This window comes from Rhipicephalus sanguineus, chromosome 8 (assembly GCF_013339695.2).
Source record: "Rhipicephalus sanguineus isolate Rsan-2018 chromosome 8, BIME_Rsan_1.4, whole genome shotgun sequence".
In the NCBI taxonomy this organism is placed as follows: domain Eukaryota; kingdom Metazoa; phylum Arthropoda; class Arachnida; order Ixodida; family Ixodidae; genus Rhipicephalus; species Rhipicephalus sanguineus.
In genome coordinates, this window is record NC_051183.1 from 64096445 (window position 1) to 64111093 (window position 14649).

At 42.9% G+C, this 14649-nt stretch overlaps 1 protein-coding gene across 1 annotated transcript in view; it reads left to right on the forward strand.

Annotated features, from left to right (window-relative positions):
- LOC119402027 (ubiquitin-like modifier-activating enzyme 1) overlaps positions 1 to 14649 on the forward strand; it is a 70035-nt gene that overhangs the window by 13643 nt on the left and 41743 nt on the right. The gene's annotated exons all lie outside the window — the stretch shown is intronic.

The following is a 14649-nucleotide window of genomic DNA, read 5'->3' on the forward strand; positions in this document are numbered from 1 at the left end:
AGCATAAGGCAGTGTTTCAATTCAGGTTGGCGGACACTACATAGTCATGCCAAGAAACAATGGCTTCAGTTTCAACTTCAATTTATTATAGATTCTTCAGGCGAGAAATATTTCTAGCTAATATGCAGGCGAGGGGGCCAAAGTCAAATTCCAGCATCGGGACCCCCGGTTGGCACAGTGGCTTAACACAGTGAATGTCAATCAAAGGGTTAGCACAACAAAGAGACGTTATGATTCACCTGTTAAAGGCCAAGCCATGGAGGCACAGACGCAAGGACCGTGAACCGGACAACACTTTATTCTTACTAAATCCCTACTAACAAGCTCAACGTTCTCTTCTTATAGCTCTATTATTATTATTATTATTATTATTATTATTATTATTATTATTATTATTATTATTATTATTATTATTATTATTATTATTATTATTATTATTATTATTAGTGTTTAAGTCTGGCTGTAAAAGTGACGTCTCGAACTACCGCCCTATTTCCCTTCTTTGTGCCGCATCCAAAATCTTTGAGCTTGCTCTTCACAAAATGTTGTCTTTTGATGTAAAAAATTCATTGATTGTGAATCAGCATGGGTTTCTCGCTGGCCGCTCAACTGTCACTAATCTTGCCAGTTTCATGATGCAAGTCTCCACGCCTATTTCGCAGAGAGGACAGGTTGACGCTATTTACTGTGACCTTAGCAAAGCTTTTCATGTTGTCAGCCATTCGCTGCTTGTGGATAAACTTGCACACTTTGATGTTGATTCTTCAATTGTGAATCTCCTCCATAGCTATCTTCTTGATAGATTATGTTACTGTTGCCGTTAATGGCCAAACGTCCTCTTTGTATAAAGCTACTAGTGGGGTTCCTCAAGGGTCGGTACTGGGCCCACTCCTCTTTTTAATTTATGTTAATGATGTTTCTTCTGTCATTCGGAATTCTTCTTTCCTTTTGTATGCCGATGACATAAAGATATTAAGGAAATTCATTCAGTTATCGATTGTCGCTTGCTGCAATCTGATTTGTGTTCTTTTTCTGAATGGTGCAGGAGCAATAACCTCTCCCTAAATATTTCAAAAACCAAGGTAATGAGTTTCACTCGAAAAACATCTAGTGTGCCATTTTTATATTCTGTCAATTCTGTGTCGTTGTGTAAGGTATGTGAGATCAATGATCTAGGTGTTCTTTTTGATAGCACCTTACACTTTTCTGCTCACGCTAAGCGTGTTGCTTTGCGGGGTCTTCGCACCCTAGGCTGTGTTTGCAGAATGTCTAGAGAATTCCGTTCTCCTGTGCCCTTCGAAAATTGTACACCGCGCTATGTCTTCCTCAACTAGAGTATGCATCTGTGATCTGGAATGGCATTCCTAATTCCAGCAGCAACGCCATTGAGCGAGTCCAGAAAAAATTCCTAAGCATTTACAACCATCGTTTCGCTAGAAATGACTCTGGATCTCGTTCTAACGCTGCTGGATTATTATCATTGCCATCACTTTGCTGCCGACGAAATCGCGCTGATCTGTTATTTCTTTACAAGCTTGTGCATGGTATCATATCCTGCCCTGTACTGCTCAACTGTCTTAATTTCCGAATTCCACGTAAGCTGACCAGAGAGAATAGACCTTTTCATGTAACCGCCTGCCTCTGTGAACATTCGACCATTGGCAGGATACAACGTCTTTACAATGCTTACTTTTTGGAGCTCGATGTTTTTCACAGCTCCCAGTCATTTTTCTGCTCCGAGCTTTGCACTGTACTTACATAGCCTCGTACACTGTTGACATTTTTTTTTCTGCCTGCGCATAGTTGTATATGTGCAATTTTATAACGTTTTTATCCCTGATATTTTATTATGAATGTTTGCCTTTGTTATTGTTTTTTTTTTCGTGCGCCAGTACAAAGACCTCACGGTTGTTCCTGGACACATTAAATAAACGTTTGATTGATTATTATTATTATTATTATTATTATTATTATTATTATTATTATTATTATTATTATTATTATTATTATTATTATTATTATTATTATTATTGTTATTATTATTATTATTATTACTATTATTATTATGGCTCCCAGTCACCATGGCTCCCAGTCGGGATGCATGCTTGCTATGCTCCTGCCCGTTTTCGGTAAGCAGCAGTTTTTCCGCTGTGAAAGTTGTTCTAAACGTGTTCATGCGAAGTGTGTAACCTGGCCTGATGAAGAGCTGCAACTTCTGAAGTCTGGATCGCGCTCATTTTGCTGCAATTTATGTGATCTGAGCAGTTCTTCTGGTAAGCCTAACGAAGACAACTCGGCGGCGTGCAGCGATGAGCCCTGCAGCTGCTCTCAAACCGGTTCCCTCTCCACGTGTGCCCCTACGGGTGGTGAGCTCGCCGGGCTGCGCCGCCTCCTCCTCGACGCGTTGGAGGGAATCTCGTTCCTCAGCGACGAGGTATCCCAACTACACGAAGAAAACGAGCGCCTCCGCAAGGATCATTCCCGCGGTGTTGAACAACAAGCCCGTGTGGTCGCCTCCCTTCGTGCAGAGGTCCGCTTCCTGCGTGAGGAGCTGACGCGCCGCACGGCCGCCGTGTCAGTGAAGGCACCTGTGATCCCTCCAGAGCAGGTGACCGTTGGCCGATCTGTGACCTCCAAGCAACCTGCGTACTCTGAACAACCTCTGTCCAAAATTCTTTCATCTTCGAATTCGCCGCCATGTGACGTAGACACGTCCGAGCGTGTCAGTGTGATGCCTGCGACAGCCTCTTCTGCAGCGGTAACTGAGGGTGTAAGAAAGAAGAAACCCGCCTCGTTTGGAGCATTGAAGACATCCACTATATCTGTAGCTCAGCGGCCACAACGGCCACAACGGCCAAAGGCCATTTTTGTTACGAAGCTGAGCCCGGACACCACTGCTGCTGACATCAAAAAACATATTGCTTCATTCGATATGTCTCCCATTTCCTGCCGGCGACTTCAAACAAGATTCCAGTCATATTCTTCATTCTATATCGAAGTTGACGAGGAAACGCTACAACGCCTGAATGACCCTCCGATGTGGCCCCTCGGATGCCTCTTCAAGCCATTTCGTGGGGAGCTGCGCGATGACATGCTTCATCCCTCTGAGCAAGTGACTGGAAACGAAAGTGCCGTGTAACGTAGACATATTCTACCAAAATGCTCGGGGTCTGCGTACCAAGACACTGGAGTTTTTCTCTAATGTTCTTTCGTCTTGTTTTCCTATTATCGCTATTTCTGAAACCTGGCTCGGCACTGAAATTCTCTCATCGGACTTTTTTCCCCCGACTTACACCACCTTCCGCCGTGACCGAGATTTCAGTGAAACCAAACAGAAAGGCGGTGGCGTGCTGATTGCCATTGACAATTCACTGAAATCCGTTAGACGGAAAGACCTAGAAACTATCGAAGAATCGATCTGGCTAGAAATCAACCTTGAGCGCCGTGAAAAATTGTTGATTGGATGCTTCTATTTACCGCCCAGCATTTCCCCTGCCTCGTTTCACGATGTCATGTCTTCTATTGAACTTGTGATATCTTCTCATAGTGGGCACAGAATTATTGTTCTTGGGGATTTCAATGCACCTGGAATTGACTGGAGCACGCTTACCTTTTCTCATTACAATCATTTCACAGAGAAAAAGTGCAGCCTGCTCTTGGACTTTCTGGCATTTAATTCCCTAGTGCAACATAATTCAGTCGTCAATTCCAGTGGCAACGTCTTAGACCTGTGTGTGCCAAACGATCAACCCCTTGAAGTTTCCCGCTCCAACATCTCTCTTGTACGTCCGGACAAATTCCACCCACCACTTAACGTAAGATTATCTGCATCAGCCGAAACAACGAGCTACAGCAGTTACGTAAACAAATCTCCAAGATTTGCGTTCAAGCGAGGTGATTACACGGGCCTCTATCATCACTTGTCCACCGTTGAGTGGTCACAGGTTACTGACAAACCTAATGTTGATGACCAGGTTGATCGGTTTACGGAGCTTGTACTGAGCAGCATGCTTAATTTTATTCCCCAGTATACACCTAAACAACGTAAATATCCCCACTGGTTCTCATCTGAACTTATCAGTGCACTGAAGCATAAAGATCACGCACACAGGAAATCTAAATGTTCTCCATCCAGCGAGTGGAAGGAAGAGTTCAGCTTTTTTCGAACTCTCTCTAAACGCCGATATAAACGGGATCATAGTTCGTACATTCAATTCTTAGAAAAAAGTGCCTCTGACAGGCCGGCTGAGTTTTGGAAGTATGTGCGTAAACGGTCTAGCAAAAGCGGAGAGTCCTTCAGACTACTAGACTCAAATGGGGTAGAAGTGCATGCCGTCGCTGACTGTTTTGCCACACATTTCTCATCCGTTTATAAGGCCTCAGACTCCAGCACTGATATCAGACAACAGCCCAAGGCAGTTAGCTCATCCAGTGCTTTGTCGCTGGATGAAAATCTTATCAGCGAATGCATTAAGCGCTTAAAACCATGCTTATCATGTGGCCCAGATGGCATCCCCTCCGCCATACTAAAAGCATATGGTACTATATTTGTCCCAGTACTGACTGCGATATTTAATAACTGCCTGGACACTTCCACATTTCCTAGCATGTGGAAAACTGCTCGTGTTTTCCCAGTATTTAAGTCGGGCTCTAAGACAGATGTTTCTAATTATCGCCCGATTTCTCTACTATGTGCCACATCAAAGATCTTCGAGCTGGCTCTTCACGACATATTGTCTTTTAGTGTGAAAAACTCATTGATTCCTAATCAACATGGTTTTCTCGCTGGCCGCTCAACTACCACAAATCTTGCTAGTTTCATGACGCAGACCTCCACACCTATTTCTCAGAGAGGACAGGTTGACGTAATTTACTGTGACCTGAGCAAGGCTTTTGACGTAGTCAGCCACACGCTGATTATGGTTAAGCTTGCGCACTTTGATGTTGACTTGTCAGTTGTGAATCTCCTGCAGAGCTATCTGCTCAATAGATATTGTTATGTAGCCGTAAATGGCCAAACGTCTTCTTTGTATAAAGTGACTAGTGGGGTCCCTCAAGGGTCGGTATTAGGCCCACTCCTATTTTTAATTTACGTTAATGATGTTTCTTTTGCCATTCGTAATTCTTCTTTCCTCTTGTATGCCGATGACATCAAGATATTTAAGGAAATTCATTCAGTTAACGACTGTCGCTTGTTGCAGTCAGATTTGTGTTCTTTTTCCGAATGGTGCAACGGCAATAACCTTTCTCTAAATACCGCAAAGACAAAATTCATGTCTATCACTCGCAAAACATCTAGCGTGTCATTTCAATACTTTGTCAATTATGTGCCGTTATGCAAGGTTTATGAAATCAGTGATCTTGGTGTTGTTGTTGACAGCGCGTTAAACTTTTCTTCTCACGTTAAGCGTGCTGCTATGCGGGGCCTTCGTTCTCTCGGATGTGTTTGTAGAATATCTCGAGAATTCAGGTCTCCCATGGCCCTACACAAATTGTACACGGCAATATGTCTTCCGCAACTTGAGTATGCGTCCGTGATATGGAATGGCATTGCTCAATCCAGCGGTAACACCATTGAACGAGTCCAGAAAAAATTCCTCAGCATATATAACCATCGCTTTGCTAAAAATGACTCTGGATCTCGTTCAAATACTGCTGAGTCATTATCACTGCCATCACTTCACTGCCGACGGAATCGTTCTGATCTCTTATTTCTCTACAAGCTAGTCCACGGTTTCATATCCTGCCCTGTACTTCTCAATTGTGTTAATTTTCGAATTCCGCGTAAGTTAACCAGAGAGAACAGACCGTTTCATGTACCCGCCTGCTTCTTCCAACACTCTACCGTTCACAGAATACAAAGTCTTTATAATATTAATTTTCTTGATCTTGACGTTTTTCATAGTCCACAATCACTGTTTTTATCCGAGCTTTGCACTGTTTTGACATAGTATGGCACAGTGTACAAAGTCTTCCCTTCTCCGTCTTTCCGCATAGTTGTATATGTGCAATCTAATTTTTTATTCCCCTTCAATATTTCTCATATTGTCTTATTTTACTCCTCCCCTTTAGTGTTCATTTCTCTTTGTCTACGTGTTTTTGCTCTTTTTATTTCTGAAGACTGTCTGTATTGTGTTGTTTATTTTTATTGATTTTATTTTTGCGTGCGCCTGCACAAAGACCTCACGGTTGTTCCTGGGCACGTTAAATAAATGATTGATTGATTGATTGATTGATTGATTATTATTACCATCGCCATGTTGACCCTCGTCTAATTCTTGTGATGCCACGCATGCATGCACCAAAAGTGAATAAGGCATATATATATATATATATATATATATATATATATATATATATATATATATATATATATATATATATATATATATATATATATATATATATATATAGTGCGATCATCACTCAAGCGTATGCAGCAAAACGTTCTTTATCGTGTCGAGGGACACACGCAATCGCAGTCGCGTATCGCTTAGTGGTTGCGCCATAAACCCCGACGTTTCATTTTATGTTTTCCGATTCCCCTGTACAAAAAAAAAAAAATCATATTGCCTATTTAGTGAATCGTGGCTCTTTTGTATACTTTGATTTTCTGCTGCGAAGTATGTGCGCGGAAACGGTGTGAAACACGGCAGCTGTCAGACGCGGGCTGTCATAACTGTTTGCTATAGTCGGCGTACACGGCATTCACTCTTTAATATGGCATTGTTAGATGGGCGAAGGATTGCGGACATTAATTGCTTAAATAAGAAAACAGTCACTGCGGCCTCTGAAAATATATGAGCTTAACTATGAACAGACATTTCTGTGCGTCAATGCTTCATGTTTTTGTTTTTTTCGTTATTAGTGCGATAAAAAGAACTGTGCGCGATGCAGCATCGCGATTCTGCTAATTGACTGTCACTCCCAGCGACATACATTTTTTTTTTTGGTTAACCAATAGTGACTGTTCTGCGTTTCACAGATGAAATAAATAAAAAAATAGTGGATATCCATGGGCATCAGTGGTGAACTAGAATGCGCAGTCGTTTGTTTAAGTTCGCTGTGCAGTTTTTGTTTAATAACCAATTCCAGGCTGCGTTAGTTGAGTTTCGTAGCAGCATATAATCGTATACAGTATGGAGAACATCAGCGCTGCAAGCACACTATCCCTGCAAGCACCGAGTAAGTTCCAAAACACAACACTATTGGCCGAGTGCCCGCCGGCCGTGGAACGGTGCTTCCATTGTGCGTGATGTGAAATTTCTGCGTGTTTCAAGCGGGAAAGCCGGAATGTTATTTCACTGCAGTCGGTGCGTCACGTCAGCAGACAACCGGCTCAAAAGGCTCAAAAGATCAACGCGTTCCGCCGACAGACTTTTCAGACTATAATGTGGCTCCGGCGCTATGATTTTTGCAGCTGGATCTCGTAACCATGCTGGATAAACACAATCGAGCTGCAATATACAAGTCGCTGTTTGCTGCGTACTTGGCTATTTTAAGACAATAAAGCTGCAAAAGACTGTGTAATATCGTCGGTGTAATGAACTCCACATACCGAATCCCACCTTCAAGGATTGCTCAGCATATTAAGCCTTCGAGTCTTTTCCGTTAAATTAATTATCGAACGCTGTAAACCTTGTTAAACAGTGAAAAGTGCCGTGCAAATTGCACCACACATCGTGCAGCGATAAGTGTCCCTACGGATTATGTACAGCTTATATATGTCTCCGTTGGTGGATGCATTATGACGTCACAAATGACATCACGGTGGCTGTTTCTGTTCGTACGATCACTAAGGCTTTCCACATTACAAGCGCACCACTCTTGATAACACAACCATGTGAGCGACGAGAGCGCATACCTACTGTAGAAAATAAAGAAGTGGGGATCGGGCTTGGGGGAGGCGCGAGAGACGAAAAGAAAGTTACAGGGATTGCGGGCTAGCCCTTATGTAGTAAACACATATTCTACAGCTACGACCACGGGTCCTCGTTTGTTACATAGATTGGCGCCGAAACGCGGGAACGAACCAGGGACCTTTAGATTTGCTACACCTCGTTTGTTATACCTACAGCCTTAGTCCTAAACATCGGCACATCTTCAGTCTCCGTCATGACGTGACGCTAATGTCGGTGACGTCAGTTCCGGTTCTTTGAGAAAAAATTATAGAAGTGGGTTATCTTAGTAGCGTCTTTCATAGTCCACACACTTGCTACGAGCGAGAAGCACAGTTCGTACAATTTTGTATAAACTGCGTCGAGCTTACATACGTCGTGAGAGCTATAACAAAAGGAAATGACGTAAACGTAGGGATGAACGCGCGTCATCGCACGTTGGGCGTACGTGTGACGGTATACTCACCTTACCGTCCAATGTAGGGCTTCAGTGTGTGTTGTACACCGTGTGTAGCTGCGCTGTTAGTTCTTCGCGTCCGCTACACTTAACTTCACTACTGCCGTACTTTCTCGTAGATTGGTTGCCACTGTAGCGAATCCGCAATCCAACGAATTCTTCTCGAAACTGCGAACGGTTTTCTCAAAGCGAATGTGCTTCGACCGAATTAACGGCACCCGATACTAAGGCTATTACGGCAAGTGCTGCATATATATACGATGTGCTCATTCGAACGCTTTGAGTTGAGAACAGAACCGCGGATATATAGCGAAGGTCTTTTCCTCCAGGTGTCCCTTCCCACGCAACATTAACGTTACTTGAGATCAACGCACTCACGCGGGACGCGGTTCTCATTCGCGTACTCGAAACTCCTTACCGCCATTTCACCCTCGTTCATTTTCGAGGCGGGACGTAAACGTAAGCGTTATAATTGACGATAACGGTGCAAGTTCGTCGTACTCGGAATGCGCTTCTTGCGTCTGACTTCTCCCATCGTTGCGTCATTTCTTACGAACCAATACCCGGAATCTCTAACGACAGGTGCTGGCATTCCCTGTCGCACGTACTTTGATACGATAAGGCCTGGGAAACGAAGGTAATGGTCGCGACGACATATGTATTGATACCCAAAGTTCATTAACCTATAAGCGCTACGACACTGCATGCACACAGACCAGTTAAAGGGACATAGGACACTAAATAGAAAAACAATCTTTTTCATATATTAGTAAATTACTCATTCATAATTCCAAAAATCATCGCGTTTGCAGCAAGAAGACGATTGGTATATATAAGCGAGAAAACGCGCCAAAATAAAATTCGGGTGGCGACGCCACCCCAATTTTCTTGAACATTGTAGTTCCCACTCCAAACGCCGTGATGTCATAGATTTTGACGGCGTCTACTAGGTATTACGTAGTTCCTAATCGGGTAAAAATAAAGTAATAAAGTACATAAATGAAGTACGTAAGTAATAAAGGAAAATAAAGTACATTGTCCTCTCTGAGAGGGCCATATACTGGAGATACCAAGTTTCAGGAAATTTCAGTTGAGCCAACGTCGCCAAAATACGAAAAATACGCTTTGAAATCCGTGACGTCGAGCGCGGAGATTTCTACGCGAAATTTAAAAATCAAACTTTGATCTTCATTTTCTCCAGTACTGAAAGACCAGCGGTGGGGAAATTAACGACATCAGAGTTTTCAGAGTACAATGTATCAGTGTAAGTAAATTCATTGTTTCACTTTACTATCTCTTTAATCCTATTGTCCTATTCGGGTTCATTTGAAACAGTATGTGCTTAGACATCACACAGTTTTACGTTGAATTGTCCGAGTGAATCCTAAACTCTTTCTTCTCGGATATTTTGTGCTGTGCAATCTGAGTTCGATGGAAATATCACCTTCCCGTATAATTTACGTTGAATTCCAGGAGGGAATTTGCAACAACAGGCACTCGGGTATCTTGTGTTCGTACTGAAATATTGGCAGCGCAAACTAACGGGACACAGAAGGGGAAGGGAACACAGACAAGCGCAGAAGCCCTTCTGTGTCCCGTTAGTTTGCGATGCCAATATTTCAGTATGAACCTATACCAACTAGCCCACCTTTCAACCCTTCTGCAAACTTGTGTTCGATCATCCACGTTTACTAGAGACAACATCCGTCAGATAGACTATAGTGGAAAATCTGACGTCACTCGAAGCAATATCCGCTCAGATATCGCGGGATCGGTTATGCAAGTTAATTGTAAACGCGAAAATATACACCGAACAAAAAGAACAAATTATTTACTGACGTTTCGGCTCCCAATACGGGGACCTAGTTCACAATCTAGTCAAGTTAATTTGGAACTATATCGGCTCGGCTGCCTCGTGATGGATTATCCTATATCTAATCTAATTTGAGACGATATCCACTCAGATACCTTGGGATGTATTATTCCTGTTAATTTTTAAACAATATCAGCCGGGCTACAAATTCGCACAAATGAAATGTCCCCACACAACATAAATGTTTGCTAAGATATTGTCACAGCCGATAATAAATCACTATAAATTGTCTCTTGACCGCCGCACACTTAACTGCAACAGTTATGTTTCCTCAAAAAATTCTGCACTGAGTTTTGTACATACTGATGCCCCCCTTACTCAATTCCCTTCAATAGGCCCCTAAGGCATATTGAATAATGGTTGATAATAACGCTGAAAAAATTGATCAGCTCTAGTACATCTGTGATATTTTTTGTTTCCCCTAAAAATTGGATTATAGTGCGCACGTCGAAATATTTTGAAATTTTTGTTCTGGCCATCTTTCTTACGTTCAGTGTATTTCTTGCGCGTGTGAAACAGTCGTATTTTTTCCCGCCGTCTATGCTGTCTGTAGGTCAGTTAACCCTGTGCAGACGTGTATAAGCGTCCATCTGCCACGCGCCGTCTGCCCGACCGGCACGTGTGTGTATATATTATACAGTCGGTGCGCTGGTACTCTATGCGACGCTGTGTCAACACTGCGGCAGTCGTGCTAATGAACGACAGGAAAGAGACAGAGAAGAAAAATATCGGTACCCAAATGAAAAGACGTAAAACAAAACAACCGGCTCGGTGGCGTCTGGCGGCGGGAAACGCGAGCGCTCGTGCGGAAACTGATATTTGGAGAAGATGAGATTAGGCTTCACTCTAGAGGGAAGCGAGGCTGAGACAGATACAGACGACGGCTCGTGCACTGCTTTGCTCAAGTGGTTATGGTGCTCGACCGCGGATCCGAAGGTCGCGGGATCGAATCTCGGCCTCGGCGGCCGCATTTTCGGTGCGGCACAAATGCTTGAGGCGCGTGTACTTAGATTTAGGTGCATTAAAGAACCCCGGATGGTCAAAATTTTCCGGAGCCCTCCACTATACGGCATCCCTCATAATCATATCGTGGTTTTGGGACGTTAAACCCCAACAATTATTATTATTAGTGCTGCAGCATGGCGTGCAGTGTCCAAATGCTTCGAGATGTCGATGAATGCGCCTTCGCGCTGCCAATTGCTATAGCTTCCTGGTTGGCTGAATTGGTAGAGCGACTTCCCGGAAAGGTGTTGGTCCCAGGTTCGATTCCCGGACCGGGACGAATTTTTCGGCAACTAAGAAGCTTTCGTTCTAAAATATCCGTAGGGACTACTATGTGGCTTCTGGCTACAAAGGGGTGGTTGTCAACTACCCTTTCTCAATCCTTACGCCACTTTGCAGAATTCCGCAGAACAGGCTTGCGATGATGCGCAGTGTATTACGGCAACGGTGTCGCCATGTGCTTTGAGCCCGTTCTAAAATTATACCATATATAGAAGATTGACGCTGCGATCACTGCCAGCCATGTGACCGATGAAATTCGGTCAAATCAATTTAATTTCAAAGCGAAACCTTGAAACTAAACCGACGCCGCATTTTCTTCTACACGGGTTCTTTAACCCTATCGCGTTAACATAACGCAGTTAGCCTCTCCCCTTAATATCCTTGTCACTGTGGTCTAAAGTACCCTGCTTGGCTTTGTCCCCTTTTAACCAAGTATAAACATGGTTATCCATGTGCAGTGTTGAAATTTTTGTTAATTACGGTTATTACACCTGACGTAACGTGTAAGAAAATATTATGTGCGAAAAAGTAGCTCACGACAATTTACAGCTGCTTTTAGGTGCACGGCATAAAGTGTTGCGCACAGGGCATCAGTATATGCATGCCCGTGGATAGCTGTACAAAGAGAACTTCGTATCAGTCTTCATCGTAATCTCATGGCAGAAATCATAAGACTTTTGCGACACTTTGGAGGTAACCGTCCAAAACTTCGGATAAGGACTAAACCGTTGTACTACCTAGGATCGCCCAGAACTCACAGGAGGAGACTCTTATGCCTAAAGCGTCAGTGTATTAAGTAGCAAAATTTTAAGAACAACAGCCTCTGATATTACGCTGGTTTGGAAATTTCTGTCAAGCAGACATGACTTTGTTGCGGTATTCGATTACGCAGTTTCAAGTTGTATTCTTGAATTTACAACGCAGTCGAAAAAATGGGGGCGACGAAAAACAGACACACAAGCGCATGCTGCCAGGTGAATGTTTATAATAATAATAATAATAATAATAATAATAATAATAATAATAATAATAATAATAATAATAATAATAATAATAATAATAATAATAATAATAATAATAATCTTTATTGTCATCTTGAGTTGTCCAAAACAGATAACAGGCCTGTCAAAGCCAGACAGTGGCTTGGAGGACTAGGCCCGGCACATAATAATAATAATAATAATAATAATAATAATAATAATAATAATAATAATAATAATAATAATAATAATAATAATAATATCTGGCGTTTTACGTGGCAGAACCACGATATGATTATGAGAGACGCCGTAGTGTAGGGCTCCGGAAATTTCGACCACCTGGTGTTCTTTAACGTGCACTGACATCGCACACTATACACGGGCATTTAGCATTTCGCCTCCATCGAAATGCGACGGCCACAGCCAGGTTCGAACCCGCGACCTCCGGGTCAGCATTCGAACACCGTAACCACTGTACCTCCAAGGAGGATAACTGAATGTTTATAATTAAAGCGTGTTTAATTTCGAACGGGATAAGAGACGCGCTTGACTTCAGTTCACCAAGACAACAAGCTGGCTCCAGAAAAGGGTACCTCCATCTGATCGTCCAAGTTATTGGCGAATATGCCGAATACAAAAAATAAATAAATAAGGAAAAATCCTTTATATGGCATTCATAGATCACGAAAAGGCATTCGACTCAGTATAGATACCAGCACTTATGGAGCCATTTCTACGGCAAGGAGTACTTGACGCACACGTGAATAACATATATCCAATATATGAAGATTCCACAGCTCCTGCTCAAGAAAAACAGGAAAATCCCGATCGAGAAAGGTGTCAGGCAAGGAGATGCAATCTTCACACTGTTATTCACTGCATGTTTAGAAGAAGCACTTAAGCGAGTAGATTTGCAAAGGTTAACGAGGCACGGAAAATATTTCGGCAACTTACGGTTTTCAGACGACATCGCGCTGACGGCGCAGAATAGCAAATACGATTGCAGACCTGAACCGAGAGAACGTTGAATCAGGGTTCGAGATGAATATGTAGAAGGCAAATATAATGCTAGGTGGTCAGACGAGAGAACGAGAGCTCGCGATAGATAACGGGACCCCATTATCTGCGGAAGAGCATGCACATCTAGGTAAAATGTTAACAGGTGAGCGTTTACTCGTGTGAAGGAGCTGATGTTCACGCGGCTGACTTTCTCAACTCGGGGCCAGTAATTTATCAATGTCATAGCATAGGCGACATTAATTGTTGTTTCTAACTGTAGAGTAATAATCAAGTCACGTCATAATTATTACGCCACACTATTAATGAGGTCCCGCTTAAAGTGCTAGACATAGCCAGGAAACCGGACATTTTTCACCTAGTTTCCTGGATATAGCCAGCATTTAACCAGGATTTGATTAAGAGTGTACAGTTAAGACACTTAACGTCATCTATGCTTTCCCTGTCCTAACTGCCTGTTGGATTCATCTGGTTGTGTCTAACAAAGAAACGAGCTCCTCGAAAAATTCCATTTAAAGGAATACTGACGCGAAAATTTTCAGTCGCCGCTTTTTTTTTTTTTTTTGCGTCAAGTGAAATGCCAAGCCCTCAAGAGCCTAGAAGATGTACTGGTAAGCGTGAGTGCACCCTAAGAAGTAATTACAGCGTGTTTTTAAAAGCTAGTTTCGGTTCCTACTGTACCCCGGACATCACAACATGGTATGAGCGCCTCGTCGCGTGCTCGCACAAGATATCGCGACGTTTCCAAGACCGCGCTCCGCACCGTGGCTCCGTCGGTGACCCACAAACGGCCATTTTGGAAGTTTTGATACCTGACGTCCTCACAACTAGCCAGACTGCTGCGTGAAGTCATCAGAATTAGTACTGTAGCCTGACTTCAAGCTAGTGTCGATGTCGTTAGGTGCGCTATGGGAAAATCGATTTTGATACCAAAATAAAATATCAGCATTTGCTGAGCTTCGCACTTGCTCAGGGCCGTCTCTGTATGCAGGAGATTTGTATGGCAGTGTAAATTCGCCTTCCAAAAATGGTGACAGTACTCCTTGAAGGCTGAAAGTGTAGAACCATTGCGTTTTCCTAGTTCTAACATACGAGAAGAAGCTTGGAGAGTAACAAGGGAACTAAAATGTTAAGAACCAA